We start from the raw sequence: 27,311 nt of genomic DNA, 5'->3' as shown, positions 1-27,311 counted from the left end.
CCAGAGTTTTCAGACCACAGGTGATAAAGGTATCAAACTACTGATGTGAAGGAGATTACAAGGGCCCCTGCTAACACAGCTAGCACTGAGGTAGGACTCCATTTTTCCCATACTTGGCTCTGGTAGGAATCCTGAATGATAGTCCCAGAGTGAGGAGGAGGTAGTGACCCTTCTCATTGTTCCAGAGTAAAAAGAGTGCTTGTAGTCACTCGGAGAACAGATCAAAGGTCAGGAGAATAATAAATAACTGTCCTTAAATCATACCATCTTAGAAGCAATGAAAACTTAAAGATCCTTAGAAGTATCTCTGAAAAATAACTGCATAAAATCCCTGAAGTTTGGGACAGTCTACCGTCGATGCAGGAAGAAGAGAACTACTTTGAATAGAATTAAAAGTCAAATAATAGACTTGGAAAATGAACCAATAACAGAAAAAAAAAATGTTCTGATCATAGAAAGTTCCTATGGTGACAAGGAAGATTAAAGCACACACTCAGAAAATAACAAAGTCAAATCACCTACATTCAAAGTCTTTAAGAAAAAAAATGAATTTTTCTCAGGTCATAGAAGAACTAAAAAAAGAATTTTGAAAATCAAATAAGAGAGATGAAGGGAACATTGGGAAAAGAAATGAGAGTGATGTAAGAAAACAAGCCAACAGCGTGGTAAAGGCACACCCATACACACCCATACACACACACACACACACACACACACACACACACACACACACACACACACACACAGAAATACCAAAGGAAATAACACCTTAAAAATAGACTAGGCCAAATGGTAAAGTAGGAACAAAAAGCTAATGAGGAGAAAACTACCTTATAAAACACATCCATCCCACAATGGATAAAATTTTTTTAAAAAAATGAACAGTTTTTAAATGAAGTAATACAAATTATCTATAGCCATATTTTTAAAATGCACTAACACTGTTGATTGGAGAAATTCAAATTAAAACATTTCTGAATTAGTACCTCAAATCTATTAGATTGCTAGTTGACAGAAAAGGAAAATAACAAATGATGGAAGAATGTGGGGGAAATCTTCTCTACATGTTTCTTCAACAATAGTACTTTACAAGAAAAATAAGATCAAAAAAGAAAAAAAAAACTGCAAGCAAACAACAATAAAAAAGTGAAAATACTATCTTGTGATCCACATTTAGTACACATCCAGCTCCTCTGGATGCAGATGGTTGTCTTCATCATAAGACAATTGGAACTGGCCCAAATCAGCTCACTGTTGAAGAGAGCCAAGATCAGAATTGATCATTATATAATCTTGCTATTGCCATGTACAATGATCTGGTTCTACTCACTTAATTCAGCATCAGTTCAGGTAAGTCTCTCCAGCTCTCTCTGAAATCATCCTGCTGGTCGTTTTTTATAGAATCTTTAATTGATGGGAGTTCTACTCAGTTTCTACTTTCTTGCCATTACAAAAAAAGGCTGCTACAAACATTTTTGCACACAGAGATCCTCTTTTCCTTTTTTGTGATATTTTGGGAATATAGGTCCATTAGAAACACTGCTGGATCGAAGTGCATGCACGGTAATCTTTAGACATAGTTCCAAATTACTCTCCAGAATAGTTGGATCAGTTCATAACTCTAACATTGTATTAGAGTCCCAGTTTTCCCACATCCCTTACTACAGTCATCATTACTTTTTCATATCATCTTAGCCAATCTGAGAGATGTATACCCACTCATAATCTCTGTGATTCTAAGTTCTTAGCTGTCTCTTCCCTGGCACTTTTTCCCATATCATCATACCCATTCATGCTAATTTTGTTCATTCTGTATTAGTTTTCCTTGCCTTTATGCTTTCACTGTGCCCTCTGTTCTCCAGTTCTATTGTTAGTAAACTATATCTAATTTTAGATATGTACACTCCCTCTGGAAATTGCTTTGTTTATATTGTATTTAATTTTCTATGTACATGTTTTCCTCAATTGCAATATGAACTCCTTGGAGACAGGAACTGTTGAATTTTTGTCTTTGTATCCTCTGAAGCTAGAAGAGCATCAGGTTTATAGAATGGGCTTAATAATATTTGTTGAATCAAACTGATGCAAAAAAGCAACAAAAAACAACCCTCCAATTTCTTAATGTTTCTCTAAATTTATATTTTACACTATTATTTAAATGACATAAGATTAGAATGGCAGGATTACATTAATACTGATTGTCAGAAGAGGGAGTCCCAAACATTTTATTGTTATATGATAGTGCATTCATTTGCTTTAAAAATATCTGTGTTCCTTCAGTCAAATGCTGGAAGAATCTATTTCCTGTTCACCTGAATTCTTATCTATTAGAATAAGAAGTGGAATGGGGATGGAAAAGTTTGCATGAAAACACATACTGTCTTCTCTGGTTTTCTTCTAAATTTCTTTTCAAATTTTCTTTCCTCCACATGACAGAAAAGTGAAGAGAAAAGAAAGATAGTTTTTTTTTTTTTTTTTCCATTTAAAATTAATTGGTTTAAAGCATTAACACCCCCTTGAGGATCCTTCCCAACAACTATATTCAAAACTAACTTATCACAAGGTATTTGTTGTCCATCCCCAAGACTTCCACTCCCCAAACTTTTTTTCCAGTAAGTATTCCCTACTGAGATTAACTTGCTTAAATTGATTTACATTTATTTGGTTAGCTGGATCTCAACTAGATAGTCATAGCAACAATTGGCAATCTGTAACTTTTACAGACTGTTTCATAAAGAAGGATCTTCATAAATTGTATTATGAAAGAGTCTGCACTTCTTATAGAGTAGAGAATATATCTTTTAGTAGTAACTTTGGATAAGCATTTCAAATGGCTTCTGAAAAAATTATATTAAAAAAAATAAAATTGGAAGGATAACACAAGAAACTATAATTGCTCATTAATATGTATTTTCCCGATTTGTTTTGAAAGATGCCATATACTTACAATAATTCAGGATTATAAACTAGAATCATTATCATTTTACTCTCCCTAAAGTTTACTACTAAAATTATTTGTTAAATCTTGCTTACTCTAAGTTCATGCCATTTTATATTTATTCCTTTCTCCCTATTCATTCATTGCATAAAGGTGTGTATGCACATGTATGAATGTGTACACACAAACACATATACAGATAGAGAGACAGAGATGGAGAGTATCTGTACACATATATGCACATTTATCAATAATATCTCCTTTTCATCCTATGACTACAAGGCTGACTATACAATGATTATTTTTTCAGCTATAGCAATTTTAAAAGATCATCTTCAAAGTTATAGAGAGATGGAAATTTGATTCCTTAAATGGAATATTCAGAATGATGAAAGCACAGTTCTTTGAAGTATCACAAGTATCCTAGTCCTAGGATGATAGAATATAATCTGTCCTTTGCCCCTATACTGGAAAACATTCTATCATGGTAGAATCTGTAAAAATTTCATTTTGCCTAGATGGAATTCATCTACAAGGACAATAGGGATTCTGAATGACCCTGACTTACTGGAAAGATTGATAAGGATATGTAGGAGAATATGATGATTAGGAAAGTCTATTGGGACTTCCGGCCAAGATGGCGCATGGAGGCAGACAGCTGCTTGAGCTCCTCGTTTTCTCTCAGAACTTACTTCATGACAAGCCTCTGTCTTAATGCTTGACCCAGAAAGAAATCCACAAATAATCACCAAGAGAAGACATCCTTGAAAGTCACCAGAAAAGGTCTGTGTTTGCTCGGGGAAGGGTCAATCAGACTGGGCGCAGACTGAGGGCAGGCAGCCAGAGCAAGACAGGCAGCTCACACAGCTCAGACCAGAGGGGGAGGGGTGTGATCTCTGCCGTTTCTGTGAAAGGGCTTTTGCCCCAGTGTGGATGCTCCGTTCTGGCAGCAAGCCAGGAGCGGCAGAGAGGGTGTAAACACCGGAGGTGAAGATTAAAACCCCAGAAAGCCAGTGTCTCTCAGAGCCTGGCCACCCCCAACCCCCACCTGGACTGACTCGGTGCGTTCTCAGAGCCTCAGAGTGCAGACTCAGTATAGTCATTGCTGTTCTGTTAGTGGCTCTCTGCTGCCCTACCCCCAGTCTGTAGAGGAAGCCCATTAATACCATCCAGCCCCATCCCCCGCAAAACAGACCAATTGTTTCTCTTGTCAGTTTGTTTTCTTGGATTCCTACTCTGACAAAATGAACAAAAAATTCAAAAGGGCTCTAACTATTGACAGCTTCTGTGTGGAGAGGGAGCAGACTTCAAATGCTGAGGAGACTAGGAACAGACTGTCCCCAGATGTATCCCCTGGGAGGGATATAAGCTGCTCCTCAATATAAAAGAACTTCATAGAGGAAATCAAAAAGGCTCTCACAAGAGAGCTGGAAGAGAAATGGGAAAAGGAAAGGGAAGCTTGGCAAGAGAGCCTGGAGAAGTCATCCCATGCATTCAAAGACAGAGTGGATAAAGAAATCAAATCACTGAGAAACAAGATTAGTGAGCTGGAAAAGGTAAACAACTCCAAGGAAAACAGGATTAGTGAGCTGGAAAAGGTAAACAACTCCAAGGAAAACAGGATTAGTGAGCTGGAAAAAGAAATCAGCTCTCTAAAAAATAAAATGGATAAAATGGAAAAAAATTCCATAGAAGATAAAAACTCAATTGGACAATTACAAAGAGATATAAAAAAAGTGAGTGAAGAAAATACATCATTGAAAATTAGACTGGAACAAGTAGAAATGAATGACTCAAGGAGAAACCAAGAGGTAGTCAAGCAAAACCAGAGAAATGAAACAATTGAAAAGAATGTCAAGTACCTTACCAGAAAGACAACAGACATGGAAAACAGATCCAGGAGAGACAATTTGAGAATAATCGGACTCCCTGAAAAATGGGAGGAAAAAAAGAGCTTGGACACCATTTTCGAGGAAATTATCAAAGAGAACTGCCCAGACATTCTGGAAACAGAGGGTAAAATAGACATTGAAAAAATTCATCGATCACCTACTGAAAGGGACCCTAAAATCAAAACGCCAAGAAATATAGTGGCCAAGTTCAAGAACCATCAGACAAAGGAAAAGATATTGGAAGCTGCTAGAAAAAAACAATTCAGATATGGAGGATCCACAATAAGGATAACCCAGGATCTAGCAGCGTCCACATTAAAAGAACGAAGGGCCTGGAACATGATATTCCGAAAGGCTAAGGAACTTGATATGCAGCCAAGAATAACTTACCCAGCAAGAATGAGCATCGTTTTCCAGGGAAGAAGATGGACATTTAACGAAATAAATGAATTCCATCTATTTTTGATGAAAAAACTAGACCTACATAAAAGGTTTGATCTTCAAATACAGAACTCAAGAGATTTCTAAAAAGGTAAAAAGAAATCTTGAGAACTATACTTCTGTCAAAAAAATATGTAAAGAACATATGTACAATTTGTCTTAGAAACTAGAGGTGGAAAGGAGAGTATATCATAAAAAAGTGTAAAGTGGTGGTACTACATCTCATGAAGAGGCAAAGGTAACCTATTATATCTGAGAGAAAGAAAGGAGGGAGATGAACATAGCGTGTATCAATAGACATATTCGATTTATGGGGAAACTTCTTCCACTTAATTGAAAAGTGAAAGGGAAGGAGTAAGCTAAGGGGAAGGGAATACAGTAATTTCGAGGAAAAGGGGTAAAATAAGGGGAGGATCTTTAAGATGGGGGAGGGATCCTAAAAAGGGAGGGCTGTGAAAAGCAAGTGGTGTTCACCAGTTTAATACTGGATAGGAGGGTAAAAGGGAAGGAAAGGGGAAAAGCATAAGCAGGGGTTAATAGGATGGCAAGCAATATAGAATTAGTCCTTCTAACCATAAATATGAATGGGGCAAACTGCCTCATAAAGAGGAAGCAGTTAGCAGACTGGATTAAAAGTCAGAATCCTACTATATGTTGTTTACAGGAAACACACCTGAAACAGGGTGAGACATTCAAACTAAAAGTAAAAGGGTGGAGCAGAATCTATTATGCTTCAGGCAAAACCAAAAAAGCAGGAGTAGCCATCCTCATCTCAGATCAAGGAAAAACAAAAATTGATCTAATTAAAAGAGATAAGGAAGGGCATTATATCCTGCTAAAGGGCAGCATCAATAATGAAGCAGTATCAATATTAAACATATATGCACCAAGTGGTACAGCATCTAAATTCTTAAAAGAGAAATTAAGAGAGCTGCAAGAGGAAATAGATAGCAAAACTATAATAGCGGGAGATCTCAACCTTGCACTCTCAGATCTAGATAAATCAAACCACAAAATAAATAAGAAAGAAGTCAAAGAGGTAAATAGAATACTAGAAAAGTTTGATATGATAGATCTTTGGCGAAAGCTAAATGGAGACAGAAAGGAATATACTTTCTTCTCAGCAATTCATGGAACCTATACAAAAATTGATCATATACTAGGGCATAAAAACCTCAAAATCAAATGCAGTAAGGCAGAAATAGTAAATGCATCCTTTTCAGACCATAATGCAATCAAAATAACATTTAATAAAAAGCCAGGGGAAAATAGACCAAAAAATAATTGGAAACTAAATAATCTTATACTAAAGAATGATTGGGTAAAACAGCAAATCATAGACATAATTAATAACTTCACCCAAGAAAATGTCAATAATGAGACATCATACCAAAATGTGTGGGATACAGCCAAAGCAGTAATAAGGGGAAGTTTTATATCTCTACAGGCGTACTTGCATAAAATAGAGAAAGAGAGGGCCAACGAATTGGGCTTACAACTAAAATTGCTAGAAAAGGAACGAATTAAAAACCCCCAGACAAACACAAAACTTGAAATTCAAAAAATAAAAGGTGAGATTAATAAAATTGAAAGTAAAAAAACTATTGAATTAATTAATAAAACTATGAGTTGGTTTTATGAAAAAAACCAACAAAATAGACAAACCCTTAGTAAACCTGATTAAAAAAAGGAAAGAGAAAAAGCAAATTGATAGTCTTGAAATTGAAAAGGGTGAACTCACCACTAATGAAGAGGAAATTAGAACAATAGTTAGGAGCTACTTTGCTCAACTTTATGCCGATAAATTCGATAACTTAAATGAAATGGAAGAATACCTTCAAAAATATAGCTTGCCCAGATTAACAGAGGAAGAAGTAAGTAGTCTAAATAGTCCCATCTCAGAAAAAGAAATAGACCAAGCTATTAACCAACTTCCTAAGAAAAAGTCCCCAGGACCAGATGGATTTACAGGTGAATTCTACCAAACATTTAAAGAACAACTAACTCCAATGCTATGTAAACTATTTGAAAAAATAGGGATTGAAGGAGTCCTACCAAATTCCTTCTATGACACAGACATGGTACTGATACCTAAACCAGGTAGATCGAAAACTGAGAAAGAAATCTATAGACCAATTTCCTTAATGAATATTGATGCTAAAATCTTAAATAAGATATTAGCAAATAGACTTCAGAAAATCATCCCCAGGATAATACACTATGACCAAGTGGGATTTATACCAGGAATGCAGGGCTGGTTTAATATTAGGAAAACTATTAGTATAATTGACCATATTAATAATCAAATTAATAAAAACCATATGATCATCTCAATAGATGCAGAAAAGGCATTTGATAAAATCCAACATCCATTCCTACTAAAAACGCTTGAGAGTATAGGAATAAATGGACTATTCCTTAAAATAATAAGGAGCATATATTTAAAACCTTCAGTAAACATCATATGTAATGGTGATAAACTAGAACCTTTCCCTGTAAGATCAGGAGTGAAACAAGGTTACCCACTATCACCATTACTATTCAATATAGTACTAGAAACTCTAGCCTTGGCAATAAGAGCCGAGAAAGAGATTCAAGGAATTAGAGTAGGAAATGAAGAAATCAAATTGTCACTTTTCGCAGATGACATGATGGTATACTTAGAGAATCCCAAAGACTCTGCTAAAAAGCTATTAGAAATAATTCAGAATTTTAGCAAAGTCGCAGGATACAAAATAAATCCACATAAATCCTCAGCATTTTTATACATTACCAACACAATCCAACAGCAAGAGATACAAAGAGAAATTCCATTCAAAATAACAGTCGATAGTATAAAATATTTGGGAATATATCTACCAAAGGAGAGTCAGGAATTATATGAGCAAAATTACAAAACACTTGCCACAAAAATAAAGTCAGATTTAAATAATTGGAAAGACATTCAGTGTTCTTGGATAGGCCGAGCGAATATAATAAAGATGACAATACTCCCCAAACTAATCTATTTATTTAGTGCTATACCAAACAGACTCCCACGAAACTATTTTAATGACCTAGAAAAAATAACAACAAAATTCATATGGAAGAATAAAAGGTCGAGAATTGCAAGGGAACTAATGAAAAAAAAGTCAGAGGAAGGTGGTCTAAGTGTACCTGATTTAAAGCTATATTATAAAGCAACAGTCACCAAAACCATTTGGTATTGGCTAAGAAATAGACTAGTTGATCAGTGGCATAGGTTAGGTTCACAGGGCAAGATAGTGAATAAAAATAGCAATCTAGTGTTTGACAAACCCAAAGATCCCAAATTTGGCGATAAGAATTCATTATTTGACAAAAACTGCTGGGAAAACTGGAAATTAGTATGGCAGAAACTAGGCATGGACCCACATTTAACACCACATACTAAGATTAGATCAAAATGGGTCCAAGATTTAGGCATAAAGAACGAAATCATAAATAAATTGGAGGAACATTGGATGGTTTACCTCTCAGACTTGTGGAAGAGGAAGGAGTTTGTGTCCAAGGGAGAACTAGAGACCATTATTGATCACAAAACAGAACATTTTGATTACACCAAATTAAAAAGTTTCTGCACAAACAAAACTAATGCAAACAAGATTAGAAGGGAAGTAACAAATTGGGAAAAAATTTTTACAGTTAAAGGTTCTGATAAAGGCCTCATCTCCAAAATGTACAGAGAATTGACTTTAATTTATAAGAAATCAAGCCATTCTCCAATTGATAAATGGTCAAAGGATATGAACAGACAATTTTCAGATGATGAAATTAAAACTATTTCCACTCATATGAAAGAGTGTTCCAAATCACTATTGATCAGAGAAATGCAAATTAAGACAACTCTGAGATATCATTACACACCTGTCAGATTGGCTAAGATGACAGGAACAAATAACGATGAATGTTGGAGGGGCTGTGGGAAAACTGGGACACTGATGCATTGTTGGTGGAGTTGCAAAAGAATCCAACCATTCTGGAGAGCAATCTGGAATTATGCCCAAAAAGTTATCAAAATGTGCATACCCTTTGACCCAGCCATACTACTACTGGGCTTATACCCCAAGGAACTACTGAAGAAGGGAAAGGGACCTGTATGTGCCAAAATGTTTGTGGCAGCCCTTTTCATAGTGGCTAGAAGCTGGAAGATGAATGGATGTCCATCAATTGGAGAATGGTTGGGTAAACTATGGTATATGAATGTTATGGAATATTATTGTTCTATAAGAAATGACCAACTGGAGAAATACAGAGAGGCTTGGAGAGACTTACATCAACTGATGCTGAGTGAAACGAGCAGAACCAGAAGAACATTATACACTTCAACAATGATACTGTACAATGATGTATGCTGATGGAAGTGGATTTCTTCAACATAGAGAAGAGCTAATCCAATTCCAATTGATTAATGATGGACAGAACCAGCTACATCCAGAAAAGAAACACTGGGAAATGAATGTAAACTGTTATTTTTACCTTCTGAATCCAATTCTTCCTGTGCAACAAAAAATTTGGTTCTACACACATATATTGTATCTAGAATATACTGTAATATATTTAACATATATAAGACTGCTTGCCATCTGGTGGAGGGAGTTGGGGGAGGAAGGGAAAAAATCTGAATAGAAGTAAGTTCAAGGGATAATGTTGTAAAAAATTACCCATGCATATGTACTGTCAAAAGAATGTTATAATTATAAAATAAAATAAAAATTACAAAAAAAAGTCTATTGAAAAAAAAAAAAAGAAAGAATATGATGATTAAATTAGAATGTGTTTTACCATGGTGACTTTCTAATTCTCTATTAAGATTCATTCAAGACAGCATAGGGGTGGGAAGGAAATCATTCCATGAAATGTACGCAAATGTACCTCTATAATTCTGCCTAGCATTCATGCTTTGTAAAACTACAGATTAGATATAGGGGATTTCTGGAGGGTACAACCTTCATTTCTGAAATAATTCTAAATATCCAATTCTAAAGTGTGATCATTTAATTATTATCAAATAAAGTTAATACAATGATTTCTTCAGCCTGATTCTGTCTCTAATAGGTGTATTAAAGAAAAGAGTTTAGAAGACAAAAGATAATTTCATTCAGCAGCATCATTTTACAGATTAGGAAACTAAGGACCAGTGTGATTATGTCACTTGCCCAAGGTTACATAGAGAATTAATGTTTTATATCAGCTCTGGTAATTCTCATATTTTCATATGTCACATTAAATTTGGTTGTTCTTTTTGGGAGCATCTAATTCTGAAATTTTAGAGAAAGCAAATTTTAGGAAATTCCCAAAATAAATTCATGCATGAATTCATTCTGCAAATCTTTATGGAATGTCTACCCCAGGCAAAAAAAAACAAACAAACAAACAAAAAAAAACCTCATTAATTTTCAGGGGTTATTCTGTGAACTCTCACAAAGCTATCAGTCCAAGGAGAGATAAGACACATATTTAAGCAACTAATACAAATCAGAAGGTCAGATCTACACAAAAATGTTGTAGAATTCTATTAAAACTCTGACCGGGTAAAGCTCATTTTCAGCTTGAGGAATTATGAAAACCTAGTTAGCACCTTGGATACCTTAGAATCAGCCAGAGTCAGGATAAGCAAAAGTCTTTGATCTTTATTCTTGTTCTTTTGGGGTAGAAGTCAGGACAATGTACACAGGAATATCCACACCTTACTTCTTTCTCCCAACTGCCCAAAAGTCGCTCTCATTTGTCTTACTCCACCCACTCTTCAATGCCTTTTACAATTCTCTGTATACACCAACAGATCAAGTCAGCACAGTATAGTGGGTAGGGCCCTTATCTAAGCATATGCTAATAGAGTATTGTCCAATAGGTAATTAGCCTTAAGTGCTTAATGTGTCAATTAAGTTTCAGCCCTTTATATCTCCCACTTTCTTTTGTTTCAGAAAACAGGTGGTCATGCCATCCTTGACTTCTCAGGAATGGAGATGAAAAGCACCAAAGGAAAGTGGGAATTGCTAGTAGGTTTCTGGGCTGAAGGGTCTTATTAGAAACTGGTATGCACAACCCATCAGCATGGGAGGTATTACACAAGCACATAGCAATAACACACAGACTATTAATGATGACTCTTCCCACAGCTAGTGCAGGCTCAATGTGGTGTAATAAGCATGAATTGTACATGCAAGTAGCGGTATAGCAAACAATATCAATCAACATGGTGTAAAAGATTTCCAGAAGTCCTAGAAGAAGGGTATATAAACAATAATCACACATATACCTTCTTCAGCAGCCAAGAGATAGTCCAAAACCAATCTATTGTCCATTGTTTCACATGTCAGAGAATCCAATGATCCCTGCAAGTTTTTGAAGTCTTGCAACAGTCTTTTTATATGTTAGAGATTTTGAAGTCCTATAGCAGTGTTATTATTTCTCAGAAAATCCAGTGATTCCTGAGGGTTTTCAAGCCCCACAACAGTCTTATCATGTCTCAGAGGGTTTTCAAGTTCTACAACAGTCTTGTCATGTCTCAGGGATTCCAATGACCTGAGGGTTTTGAAATCCAACAATTTTTGATGTCCATGAGTCAAATATCATAACTGCCAGGCTCTTTCAGTGGTGGGCACAGTCAGCGATAGAACCAATGTTTCTTGGGTCTTCTCCTTTGTTTCAAGGATCTGCTCCATCTCTCTCCAATGGACAAGGTGAATATGACTCATTGGCTCCCATCTGATTCCTTCTCTATCTGTCAAGATACAAGCAAACCCTCTCCCCCAAGCAGTTAACCTATTTGGTCCCTTCCATTCACCACTTTCTGGGTCTATCCACATCACCTGGTGATTATCTAACGATAGTGGAGCTGCTCACACTGAACACTTCTCTTCCAGTGGGTTATAAAACCTGTCTGCCAGAGCCAGTGCATTTTTGTGCTTTACTAAAGTGTCAATAGGGTCCATAGCAAATCCACACAAAAAAGGTGAAGAATTCCTGGCCCTAAAGGAAAGTCAGGAAAATAATAGTTTCAAGCCTCAGTTTTCATACATGTAAAATGTGTAACTTCTAATTAATAATCTCTAATGTTATTTTTATAAGGTGTGATTCTAACCAGCCCTGGAATAAAAATGAGCTTTTCAGACAGATGTAAAAATGTCTGTTGTCCCTATCACTTGGTACTGAATATAGAACAACTTGCTCTTTCCACCTTATGGGAATCTTTTTGACAGGGAAGAGAGCTGAATATGTAATGTTTGAATTTTATGATGCAAAATATTGTATGCCAGCCTTAACTATATATTATTGTTTTCCATAAAGTAATCCTTGTGGAAATCATGTCAGTTACCTTCTATGTAGCCAAAGGATTTCAGAAATCATAGAAACCAACTCTAACATCATCTCTGGAAACAGGAGATTTGATGATTCCACTTAATTTTTTCTGGGCAGTACATTTTTGAAGGCATAAGCCATTGTGGCATGTTGTGTGCACCTTTTATTTCTGCTCCAGTTCCAGTTCTATAAAATTAAGGTATCACAAAACTCACAAAAACAAAACAAAAAAATCTTATGAAAATACAGGTTCTAGATTGTATCTCCTTCCTCTTACTGTGAAAATGTGGCACCTTGGTCCACAGAGACCAAAATTGCCTGGATTTGGCAAGATAGAAAAGACAAACAATTCCTTTGGGGGATATTCAGAGTTGCAGAGAATGTTAGATGCTAGTGCATTTTCCAGCAAGTTCTTCCAGCAGAGGATATTTTCTTTGTCTTTCTTTCTTTCTTCCTTTTCTTTTCTTTTCTTTTCTTTTCTTTTCTTTTCTTTTCTTTTCTTTTCTTTTCTTTTCTTTTTTCTTTTCTTTTCTTTTCTTTTCTTTTCTTTTCTTTTCTTTTCTTTTCTCTTCTCTTCTTTTCTTTTCTTTTCTTTTCTTTTCCTTCTTTTTTTTTTCCTTCTTTTTTTTTTGCTAAGGTTGCTTGATTGAGGAAGCAACCAGGAGAAGGTAAGGAAATATCCTAGTCATAAACGTACTCTGCTAACTTATGTCAAAAGCCATTTAATCTCTGTGCTATAAAAGCACTCTAAGGTACTATAAAAACAGAGTACTTATTTATATGCCATGTGACTGTTTTGTGTGCTTTATCTTATTTTTCCTCTCTTTCTTTTAGTGAGGATTATGCTGGAGAAAAAAATTATTTATTGCACAGATATTTACTGAACACTTAAAATAATATTTATAATAATAATGATAATAATAACAATAGCATTGATATAGTACCTACTATTTTTCATGAATGGTGGTAAGTGCTTTATAAATGTTAACTGATTTGATACCACAGTATCTGGGGAAGTATGTGACTAGTTCAGTGTAAAGTAAGTATTATGGTAGAGAAAAGGGTAAGTGAAGCAGTGAGACAGAAACACAAATCAAAGACATTATGGTTGTCCTCTTGAAACTTGAAACTTGCTCACAATAAATAAGATATGCATAGATTAAGTATGAATAAAGGAGTCATTAGAAAAGGTCAAGGGCTAATTCTACAAATATGTAGTAAGCCCCTACTATGTATAATGCTATCTTCAAGTAGTAAGTTTATTTATTTTTTTATTATAGCTTTTTATATACAAAACATATGCATGGATAATTTTTCAACATTGACCCTTGCAACAAGTTATTTCAACTTTTCCCCTCCTTCCCTTCACCTCCTCCGCTATATGGCAGGTAGTCCTATACATGTTAAATATGATAAAGTATATCTTAAATACAACATATGTATACATATTTAAAGTAGTAAGTTTAAAAAGAATAAAAATGGTTTAACTTTTGCCTCAAGAATATCATATTCTATAAAAATATATTTAAAATGTTTTAGTGTAATTTTAAGTTATTAAATAAAAACTACATTAAGAATTTGGAATCATGCCCTACTGACATCACGCATTTGAAAATGAAAAGAACCTTAGTCCCATCCTCTTCTTTGGAAATCCCTGGGGCCAAGAGAAGCAGGAGAAGTCACATAAGGATAGGTGATAATGTCAGAATTCAAATCCAGTTCCTATTTCCAAATATAGAGTTCCTCCTTGTATGTATAATAATGGAGTCATTTTAGACAAAGGACAAACGCGCTCACAGCTAAAGCTCAAATACTAGGAAGCCCAGATGCTAATAAAAGAGATATCCCATCAACAAAATTTCTTTACTCTAAGCAATGCATGCATCAGTAATTGGTATTGTAAACTTACTTTAAAAAAAAATCTAATAAAAAATCTTTTACATCTCACTTCTCTCTATGAACCCACTGTGCTGACAATATTTCTAATATTTGCCCTCTTTTCTCTACTTCTTTGGCTCTTATCCAATACCTCATTACTTCTTCCTTGAACCATTAAAATAGTCTCCTTACAAATTGTCCCACATTCAGTACTTCCTAGACACTCCTGCCAGAATCATTTCCTTAAAATACAGCTCTTATATGACACAAGACATTCTGAAAAAATAAATGTTATGAATTCATAGGAGGAAGAAATTGCTCCCTAAGCTGGAGTAGTCAGGGAAGATTTCAAAGAGGAGAAAAAGTTCATCTGGGAGTTGAAGAATTGACAAAATTTGTATAGTGAAGAACAGGGGAATAAGTAGAGGAAATAGAAGTTCAAAAAAGACATTGCAATTGCTAGGCACCTCCTTACTAAGTGGAGTATCTGAGTGGCTAAGTGGATAGAGCACTGGGTCTGAAGTTAGGAAGACCAGAGTTCAAGTTCAGCCTTAGACACATATTAGATGTTTTACCCTGAGCAAGTTATTTAATCTTTGTTTATCTTAATCTACTGGAATAGGAAATGGTAAACTATTTCAATAGTTTTGCAAAAGATAAAATCCACAGCTAGTATGGGTGTGCTATGGTCCTTGGAATTCTGAAGACTTGGACACAACTGCTTAGTGATAGAATGAAATAGAATTTTATTGTTCTTCTTTCTATATTGGCTTTGTGTATGGCTCCTGAGAATTTGTCTGTGGAAGGAGCTGTGGCTGCTAGACCTAGGTTATTGTATTTTCTTAGATAATCCACATAGGAGCAACAGAAAGTGAAATATCCCACATGTTTTCCCTGGAGAGTTCCCATTATACAAAAGTCTTATAAATTGCTCCATCCTCCCATTCACCTCTGAGTATATAACCATGCAGTGCTCCCTAGCTAAAACTTGCTAATTCCTCTCCATGGAGCCAATATTACAGGCAGTCAAAGTAGCAATCTGTAGAGTACCTTATGAATGGGACTATGTAAGCACAAGAGCTATATTTAATATTTTAAATGTATTTATTTTTATTATCATACTATGGTTCAATATCAATCTCCTAGAGCAATGAGGTTTTATTTTGTTTTATTTTGTTTATTTCTTTATTTGCTTTGGTGACATCAAATCATAGTGTAAAATCTTATGTCCCTACCAAACAGTAAATCATCTCTCTCTTTTTTTTTTTAGTACATTTTATTAATTTTGTTTAAAAATCTCCTAATTTTGTGTAAAACCTTTCTAACATTCATTTTTTGAAAACTTTTGTCCTGCCCTGGCTCCAACACCTTGAAAAACTAAGTACTATGATATAAATTAGACATGTGAAGTCATGCAAAATATATTTCCAAATTAGCCATGTTGCAAAAGAAAACACAAAAAACAAACAAAAAAATAAGGAAAGTTTATATGTATATATATATATATATATATATATATATATATATATATATATATATATATACTTATGAAGATTAAAGTTTATATATATAAACTTTAATCTTCATAAGTTCTCTGTCAGCTCTTCTTATAAGAAATGTATTTTTCTTCATGTCATCATTGATAGAAGGAAGCAATTTTTTTTTTTTAATTTTGGTTAGGTCATATGAATGTCTTATTTTAATTCCTATACTTAGCTTTTTATAGTAATAAATACCTGTTCAGAATTTGTCATTTGACTGTGTCTATTGCAGTTAACTCTTAATTGATTTCTTTGCATGTTGGGAAAAGGTTTCAGGAGTGATTCTGGCTCAAATACTATGTTTATTGCCTCTCCCTTCTCTAGTCTATACTGGTAGAACTACCAGACTAATCATGAAAAGTAAAGCTTTCATCATAGGTGCTAGCCACCTATAAATCTAGTAAAAACACTCTATGACCCTTTTTATTTTGGCATTCATACATATCCACAACTTACCACAATTTCTTTTCAAGGCTTAAATCTCAGTAGTTCCCATACAATGGATCTGCTGGTTGCTCCTTCCATCACCCACTTCAATGACATTACTTTTATATGCAAACTATTTTTCACTGTTCATCTTCTCCTCTCCTGCTTCAAACCTCTCTAAATCCTCCATCTTATTCCTGTTTTAGGTCCTTCTCTGTAAATCTTCCCTTACCAATCCCACTCCAGGAAACCTTGCATTGCAATAGCAAACTCATTTGAATGTAGTCTTTAAAAAAAAAAAAAAAAAAAAAAATATATATATATATATATATATATATATATATATATATATATATATATATGATTCCCAACCTTCATGAATTCCAATGGGAGATATCAGGCTCTCCCAGCCCCCATTGGATCTCAGCCAACTTGGGCTGTCGCAGCCCCCATTCTAATGATCTGCTCAGGTTTCCCAACCCCCACCCCAAGCACAAACAGTTCCTTATCTAAAAACCCATTGAATTCTATTCAAATTCTAACCCTGGCTGAAACTCAGCCAGGAGCCAACCTGGGACTCCACTCAGGAGCTCCTTCAAGATTACCAAAAGCCCCTCATTATAAAAGGGGGAACTGGAGTCCACTCTTTGCAGAAGTCCCAAGCATGGCATCCTTACGCCGGCCATGTCAAGGGTTTCTGCCCACTGGTGCCAGCCCTAGCCCTGGTGTCTTTTTACCTTTTAAGCTTACTTCCAAACCCCACAATAAACCTCTTTTATCAATCTAGGTTTTTGGATCTGTAAATTCCTTTACAGAGGACTCTTGTGCTGTTACTAGACCTCATTTAACTTGGTATCCTTGTGCTGAATCCAAAAGGGTTGCAGGGGAGCTCTATTTGACTCCCTGTACCACCAGACCTCAATTAACCCTTATTTCATTTAAGTACACCTTATCTAATTCTCATTAGTATGACCAAGAGAAACCTAGAAGAAATTAACTTTTTAAATTTAAGTTAAAAGATGAGCTGGAGTTGGGTGTCTTTTCCTGGAAAGATGTTAGATTTAATGCTTGAAGTATGATAATGATGATGATGATGATGATGATGATGATGATGATGATGATGATGATGATGATGATGATGATTCTGGGATATGTGTGAAAAAATCTACTTAACGATAATGACTGAGTTTATGGGAATTGGTGAGAGCACTGAGAGAGTAGGAATAAAGAGAAAAGGGGGAAAAGTCTATGGTGGAACCTGTAATGACACATACAGTGTATATTGACAGTGCATGAGCTAATTATTTCAAGCTTCTTGTCTAACCATTCTATATACATAGTGGTTAATGGACACATGACTTTCAGTTAAAAGTAATTAATCTATTAATTTTTTACTGATTAATTATGATAGCCAAGCTTGCCCCAGAGAAGAGAAGAAAGTTTGATCTCTCCCTTCATTATTGTATCTAGAATATGTACTAAAGCATCACATGCTCTGAACATAATTTGCTGCATTGATAAGAATACTGGACTTGGAGATCCCTGAACTTGAGCCATGACAATATAGTCCACATTCATTCTCTCCCTCTCATCTCTCTCTCTCTCTCTCTCTCTCTCTCTCTCTCTCTCTCTCTCTCTCTGTCTTTTTCTCTTTTCACTTAATGAATTTTTCCCTGTATTGAACTCATAATTTATATCTTCAAAATGTTATGTCATCAATGTATTCATGTATGTATTTTGTTAATTTATTTAACAAACACTTATTGTTACCATAAGATCACAGATTTAAATATGAAAAGGAGTTCAGAGATTAGTTACTTAATCCTCTCTTTTTTCTCCTCCAGCTTCTTTTAACAGAATAACCTTCTTAAATGTCTAATAATGAAGTAGATTTTCCAAGATTACACTGACAGGAAATGGCACATCCTATGTCACTCTTTCTAATAGGTCTAGTTATTCTTTCTTTTTAAGCATCCATAACATGATAGGAAATGCTCTCTGTCTGAGGGTAGAAAAATTGTTTCTGTTCTCAAGATGTTTACTTTGCATTGGTTCAGTGAACAAAGACACAAAGATGGGAGGGAAGGAGATAATGCAAATTTTCACAATTAAGAATATGTAAGATTTTTTTTTCTTATATTCTTTTTAGCACTAATTTGATGATTAACTACTTATATCATTTTAAACAATGAGTGAACAAATAAATGAATGGATGAGAAGTCTTCATAGGGGAAGCAAGTGTAGTTTTCAGAACTGAAAATAAATTTTGAACAATAGAAAATCCTTGCTTCTTTAAACTTCTAGTTCATGACATCTAACTATCCCTCTTTTACACAGAAGTTATTCCCATTAAATTTCATTAAAATTAAATAAGTTCCCTGGGAGACATCCTGATTAAAGAGTGTATTATATTGCATTCTATCACCTACATTCCATGACCAGTTTATACTGACTAAATCTTTATGATTTTCTAATTAGCCACCAATGGATTACTGAGCTTTTTTTTTTCTCTCTTTAAGTTTAACTAGATAGAGCTATTCAGAAATTCATTCTTTAAAGAATGTGTAAATTTTAAACTTTTATTACCAGTTTTCTCATATGAATTGATTCTATGATTTCTAAAAACAGCTATGCTGACTGGGTTAGTTAAGGTCTTCTACCCTATTCCCCCACTGCAGTAGGATCATATGACCACAAAACTAGCACCCTCAGCATCAGAACTGGAAAATTAGGGAATCCACATCCTCAATATCTAGAACAGTCAATCCACTCATCTTTAGTGACAATAATCTTTGGTGACTGAGCAAGTGTAAACTAGTCTTTCCCTACAGTGGACTTATATATACATTGAGAAAGGCAAACCAAAGAAATAATGTACTTCTCACATTTGTATACCATTTTAATACTTACAAAACAGTTTCCCTGTCCACAATTTAGGAAGCGGGAAGTGTAAGCATTATGATCCCTATTTTTGTAAATGAGAAAATAAAGCTTCATACCAGTTGAGTGACTTGCTTAGGGTGCTGCCTAGTGAAAGACTATGTATCAGGATTCCAAATACAAGCCTAGCTGAATGTGGGAAAAACAGGGACTAGGTGTTGTTATTATTATTTTTATTGTTGGGCCCCTAAACCTCTTAAATGTTGATTTTTAAGGTGCAAGAATAAAGATCTGGGGAAAACAATATAAATGGTGACAAAATCCCTTTTGAAGAATTAAAATAATGTTTCATCTCTACGCTAGACCATAAACTTCTTGAAAAGAGAAACAATGTATCTAGGTTATACTGTAACACATGTAAAATGTATGGGATTGCCTGTCATCTAGGGGAGAGAGTAGAGGGAGGGAGGGGAAAATTTGGAAAAATGAATACAAGAGATAATGTTATAAAAAATTATTCATGCATATATAATGTCAAAAAATTATAAATAAAAATTAAAAAAAAAAGAAAAGAGGAACAATGTGTTAGAGTGTGTATGTGGTAAACAGTATTTTGGATTCACAGCTAAACTATCTCCAAGTCTGATGGGAGAAAATGCTTGGCAGCAGGTTATCATTTCAGCAACACCCCTCAAATTACACTTTATAGAACTGTATTATACATTCCTGGAAGGACAAATGTTGCAGTTGTTTTTGCCATCTCTGCCTGTTCCTCAGATGCTAAAATAAGACATATGTGAAATTGAGGTCTGTCTGCTGCTAGAATAGATGGCCTCAGAGCTTCCAAGTTCTAGATTTTCTTTTATGCATCCTAATAGATCAAACACTTGCCTTTGTCCTTTTCCCTTGTGGACTCTTTCTGCTTTACTCTGCTGCCAAAGTAAGCTTTCATTTTTTAAAGGGATTATTTTTTATCTTCAAGACTCTAGTTTATCTAATTTAGAATATTTTAGCTTTTTTGTGGTTTTAAACTCCATGTCATTTAGGATTAGAATTTGTCTTTTATTCTAAGAATCTATCTTAATGTTTCCATAGTCACAACAATGTAATAACAAGTTGCATTTATAAAGCCTGCTTTCTCCAAGAAGGTGATTTGCAGTATCTGGATATGATATATCTAGTCTTCCAGAATCCATGTAAAAGAGAACACAGTTTAATTTTATTAATCTCAGATTAGCAATGGGGAAAAAGCAGCAAGCATTTAAAATCATCTTCTTTTCAAATAGGAAGTCACCAGCAAATCTTAGACTCTAAGGTAATGATTCGTTCTCCAGTTTATTTGTACCCTGTAGCTTTCCTTCCTGGTTTACTTAGTTAATCAATTTATATTGAGTCCCAGCTGATATTCAGTTAACTAATCAAATGGACTTTACAGATTGAAGACTGTATGTCTAGGCCTTTGCTAATTTGCAATGTAGGGTATAAGATATGGATGGGATATAGTAATATTCCCTTAAAGAAATGATAATCTAATCAGAGAGAAAAGACTTTCATGTTCTCTTGTTCACTTGTCTTTGATGGACTTCAGGTTTTGTAGGACCTCAATTGAGGGGGAGGCCAGTTTGAGTTTAATTAGTTATGGAAAGTTACATGGAGGGTATATGATTGAAGTCAAAGCCCTTCAAAGGTAGATTTTGCATTGCATAGAAAGAAAATAGATGGGAAAGGATGGACAAAACTCTGAGGCAGAAAAGATTTTAGCCACTTAACTTACATAAAATTATAGACATGCATATATGTGCATATAGAAATGCAAATATATCAAATGATATAGCTTGTGATATATGCAATACATCTATGAATATATATACATGTGTATATTACATATATGTTATATATACACATGCATATATAACATATATATGTAAAGCATTTATATACATTGAGCTTAAGGGATGTCTAACACAAGGATGTGAAGACTTCTGGTAGAATGGGCAGTTGACAACAATTTGCTGCAGTGGCCATGAAAGTGGCTGAAGCTGGTGTTGTGGAGAATTTAGGCTTTATTCATCCATGAAATAAACAGAGTCGTCCACTGAATCCCAGGCCATCATTAGTCATCTTGATTTTAATGTTGCCACCAGCCTTTTATGAGTCTTGACAAAAGAGTGAGATGAAAACTTTGTGTATCACTTAAATCCAATTCACATACTTAAATACATCACTTAAATCCAATTCACATACAAATCAGGATGTCACTGTATGATGTCATTGGTCCTCTTTTAAGGCAAAGAAAAACAATACTGTAATAAATAGCACATGTTTGCATGCATATACATGTACATTCATAAATATACATTTATATCCACATATGCACATGTGCATATTATAAACAAAAAATAGTGTGGAATGAAAATCAGAAAATAGATGTCTTATTTTACTTCTATTCTTAGCTAGTTTCAAATTTAAGAAAGTTACATCAATCTGCTTCTCAGTTTCCTCATCTGTGAAGTTGAACTGGGTGATCTCTAAGGGTTTTTTTCACTTCTAAATTTCTATAAAATCCATGATAGATGAAAGTATGCATTTGCATAAGTTGAAAAATTAGGATTAGTGAATAAGCAAACTAGGAGTGGATTAAAAATTTGATAGCCCAATAGATAAAAATAAATCTTTTTTTTTTTTTTTAATGAGCAGAAGTGTGATATTATGAATGTGGTCTTTGAGGAAATTTTGTGGTCTTTGGGAAAAATTAATGTGGACCTGATATAAAGAGTATGGTAAAGATGGAAGAGCCTGAAAGCTTTCCAGTAATTCAGGCTTCAAGAAATGAAGGCCTGGGTTGAAGTAGAGGCTCATTCTGCATTTATGGGCCTTTTAACCAAAGACATCACAGCATTACTCACTTTACTATCAGTCTCGTTCTTTCTGAGTGCTCCAAGCTCCCATCTGGCTATAGATTGTTATGCCTGTTTGTGGGTTATAACTGTATTAAATGACATAATATATGTAAAATGCTTTGCAAACTTTAAAGCACTATATAAATGTCAGTTATTATTATGATATTCTTATGCTACCTGCATATTCTTCTGTCCCTCCTCCTACAGTGAATTGCATCTGTCAGTGTTTAATAGCCCACTTCTAAGAATCTGCCATCCCAGCAAATTATTGTCTACTCTGCTAGAAAAAACACAAACCAGTTTTTATATGCTTAAGTGTCTCATTGAATTTTCCCCCAAAAAAACCTGTTTTCTGATGCAAAAATACAAGTATATAGATAGCATGATGGTATAATCATAATAAGTTTCATTTGTATTTCACTTTAAAGTTTTCAAAGAGCACTAAGAGAGAAACAACTTAATATCCCTCCAGGATCACTTACCTTCCCTGTGGATCTAGGAAAATCAGGAAAATGGTATTTGAGAAATAAGGAAGCTGTAGGGATTCTGTGAAACTCTGAAGTGGAGAGATAATAGAATAGAGTTATTACTCAACTGTCATTCTGGGAATCACTGTAGGTATCTAAATAACCACTCCTGGATACTTAACTTCATATGATCACCAAGATACTGATTTTCTCTCTAAGTCCTATGAAGATGGCTATAACATACTAAGGAGAGAAGAGGGAGTTTTATTGAGATCATAATATCATAGCACTGGTAGTGGGAAGAATCGTAGAGATCATAGAGGTTTGGGGAGGGGAGATCATGTTTTTGCCTCAACACAGTGGTTAGTATAAAATAGGCACTTAATAAATGCTTGTTTAAACATTTATTGTTCAGATGTGGAATCTGGGGCAAAGCCAAGTGCTGCTATTAACACAAATAAAACACAAAGTAAGCAGCAAAAGCTGAGATTTGAGTCCAGGTCCTCTTATTTCAAATTGTTATCTTTCCATTACGTACACTGTTTAGTGTTATATAGATATAACTAAAGCTTTAGAATGAATATATTTTACAAGAATCATGGTAGAAAGAGAATGATATGTGTTAGATTCCTCAAGGAGAGCTTTAAGAAAAAAATGAGATTTAAGTTGGTCCTTGAAAGATTAGGATTTATGGCAAACAAAGAGAAGGATCTTAGATATGAACATAATCATATAGGTAGCAAAAATGAAAACGTGTTCTGAGGACAATAGTCTACTTTTCAAACAGCTCAGGTAGTGGAATAGAAGCATAAATAGAAACACAACTAGGGGGCTAGATTACAGGGAATTTCTACTTGAATTTCAAGTAGAGGAATTCTAGACTTTAATTTGTAGATTGAACAACCATTATCTATTTTTTAAAAAGGAATGCAAAGATAAAATCCATATTTCAGGTGATTTTATCTTCTAAAGTTGAAAATGGTAATTTGGAAGAAGAGATAGAAGTTAGAGAGAATAATTAGGAGGCAGCCCAGATGTGAGGTGATTAGATTCAAGATATTTAAAGTCCAAAATGCTGGCTGAATTGACATGAAAGAAAGCTTTCCTTTCCTGGTTTCATTAATGTTCTTTTCCCCCCACTATTTTCAGTTACATTTAGTATGAGGCTTAAAACAGATATACTCAATAACCATTATTTACACTGCTTGTCTGAAAAACTAGGACCCAACTGGAAAAACCCATTTTTTCATATAAATATCCAACGAGACTCTAAATAGTAAGTAATCTTATTAAGTAATTTTTGTTGGCATTTTGGCATTTCTGGAGATGGTGAAGTAGAAAATTATCCATGCTGGGAGTTTGAGAACCTGGAATTAGACAATGGTTTCCTTTGAGCAAATTACTCAAATTCTAAATTTCATTTATTTAATCTCTAAAGTCAAGGGTTTCTAGTGCAGCAGTTCTCATGTCTTTTGGTCTCTGGACTCTTTACATTAATAAAAAATATTGAGGATTCTAACCAGCTGTTGTTTATGTTTTACATCTATTCATATTTAGCATATTTGACATCAGAGGCAATAAAATAAGTAGTAGAAGGAACTAGAGCATCTATTCAGGAAGACCTGATTTCAAGTAATTCTTAGCTTTGTGATACTGAGCAATCCATGTTACTTTTACTCTATGTCAGTTTTCCCAACTATAACAAAATCAGATAATAATAGGGTCTATTTTGTAAAGTTGTTGTAAGGACCACAAGAAACATTTGTAGTATGCAGTACAGTGTCTGGAACACAGGAATGCTTAACATGTTTATTCTCTTTTGCTCCTCATTTTTCCTGCTTTCCTTTTCCCTAGAAAGTAAAATTGATAATTTTTACATTTCTTAAATAAAATAAATATGTATGAACTTATTTATTTTATTGAAAATGTTTATGAAATATAAAATTATTTACTGTTAAATTAATTGAGATTTAATAAAAACAATAAGAATAATTATTAAAATAATAAATTTATCATGCTTTATATTTTCAGAAAAATTTAAAAGTGATATTGTTTTACACATTTTTGCAGAACTAATTTCTGATTGAATAGAAGGCAGCTGAATTCTCAAATCTAAATTTATATTAAAAAATTTGTTTTGGTTGAAGTGTATAAAGAAAATTTTCATCTCAAATAAATGTGACTGTTAAGGGGGATATTTTAATATTCAAATGACATTTTATAATTATTATAATCCTGTAGGCCCCTTGAAAGGATCTTTGGAATGCTCAGAAGTTCTTGGATCACTCTATGAGAGGAATAAAGTTGCTTCTATTTTTACATCTCTGTTGTGTGATCTTATATATTTACCTGCTTAAATATCAAATGTAGCATTGTTATCATTAATAATTATTTTATACATCTGGGTTTGTGGAAGGGCATCATGAGATTATATACATACATACATACATACATACATACATATATATATATATATATATGTATGTATGTATGTATGTATTATATATATATATATATATATATATATATATATATATATATATATATATATATATATATATATATGTATGTATGTATGTATGTATTACATCTACCCCTTTCTCTTCTTCTCCTCTCTTCTTTAACATATTTAAGAAAAGCTCTTAAGAAAAGGGTAGTGTGGGAGGAGGGGGAAAGTTTGAGATCATGACTTGTCACTTTAAATGGCTTAGACTACCTTTTGAATTTATCTGGATGTTGTATGACACAACTCCAGATCATGCTGATTCTACCTACTTTAGAGATTAAACAAAGTTTCCCATGTCTGCTCTCTAGAACAAACTTTCAGTATAGCTGACCTTTAAAGTTTTTAGAAGTATTAGGCAGAAACTATGAAGAAGGATAGTGTTTTTTATAATATTCTCTTACACCTTATCTATGAAGAAATTGGTAATGATGGGAACTATGAGAGTTCACATCTGCCCTGTCATATCAAATCCCACATTATCACTTAGAATAATACTCTCAGAAGCAGATAACCAAAGACTACTGTCATATGTCCCTTAATCCCCTACCCCTTAATCCATTCAGTTTTAGCACTCCATCCTTTGGTTGAATTGTCCTATTTGTTGAATGATAAATGCAAATTTACAAAGCTCTCTAAATTAGATAGCCCAAGACTATACTTCAAATAGCATCTATCCAAGAAATCTGCCTACCTGTCAGCACCAAACTTCCATGAACCCTCATTTTTTTTTTATTTTTACTTCAACTGAAGGGGTTTTTTTAAAGCTTTTTATTTGCAAAACATATGTATTGGTAATTTTTCCAACATTGACCCTTGCATAACCATTTGTTCCAATTTTCCCCTTCTTCCTCCCACCCCTCCCCTAATTGGTAGGTAGTCCAATACATGTTAAATATGTTGAAATACATGTTAGATCCAATATATATATATATATATATATATATATATATATATATATATATATATATATATATATATATATATATATGGTATATTGAAGGTAAGTGAATTTCTCAAAGCTATTTAGTATCTGAAGCAAAATTGGATCTCAGTCATCAGACTCCAGGCTTAGCATCCTATTCACCACAACATCAAGCTGCTTCTGTGAATAAGTAAATGATTGAAAATATATTAAATTCATACTATGTGTCAAACAATATGGCAAATATCAACATATAAATCCAAAAATGAAAGTCTCTGCTCTCTAGGAGATTACATTTAAATGGTGGAAGGCAATAATAGAGGAGAATAGTAGTTAGGATAAGAGTTTGGTTCTAGATAGCTACATGAATGGCAAGAAATATAATATTTATATAATTATCTTGCTGTACAAGAAAAATCAGATCAAGAAGGAAGAAAAAGAAAAAAAAAACTGAGAAAGAAAACAAAATGTAAGCAAATAACAACAAAGAGAGTGAGAATATTATATTTGTGTTCCACACTGTTTCCCTGATTCTCTCTCTGGGTGTAGATGGCTCTCTTTATCACTGCAAATCCAAATGGAACTGGTTTGAGTCAGCTCAATGTTAAAGAGAGCCATGTCCATCAAAATTGATTGTCATATGGTTGCCATGCATAATAATCTCTTGTGAACCCTTATTTTTTTAAAAAATTCTTTTAATTATATTACTAGTTCAACAAATATTAAATTAAGTGAACATTTGTATGTTACTATAGAAAATGAGAAGTGTGTACATAAAATTTAAAACTGAAAAATGTAAAACTTGTTTTTCTTTTATTATATAAGAAATTCAATATTTAATACTTAAAGCTGGCTTGCTTGTGATTCTTTGTGACCTTTTGATATTTTTTCTATTATGTTATTATGGTTTCTGTTATTACTGCTGTTTTGTTTTTGTGGAGAAGTCTTATCCCTAGTTTTTCTAACCCTCCCAAAAATAACTAAATGGAAAAACAACTAAAAGCCTTCTAACAAATATGCATATATATGCACACACATACACACACACACACACACACACACACACACACACACACAGCTTCTCTTTTAATGCACAAGAGCCTTCTTTGCTAATATGATTTGTGTGAGGTATAATCTCAGAGTTAGTTTTTACATATATATATATATATATATATATATATATATATATATATATAT

Source organism: Sminthopsis crassicaudata, chromosome 3 (genome assembly GCF_048593235.1).
Source record: "Sminthopsis crassicaudata isolate SCR6 chromosome 3, ASM4859323v1, whole genome shotgun sequence".
Lineage (NCBI taxonomy): Eukaryota > Metazoa > Chordata > Mammalia > Dasyuromorphia > Dasyuridae > Sminthopsis > Sminthopsis crassicaudata.
This window is presented reverse-complemented; position numbering follows the sequence as displayed.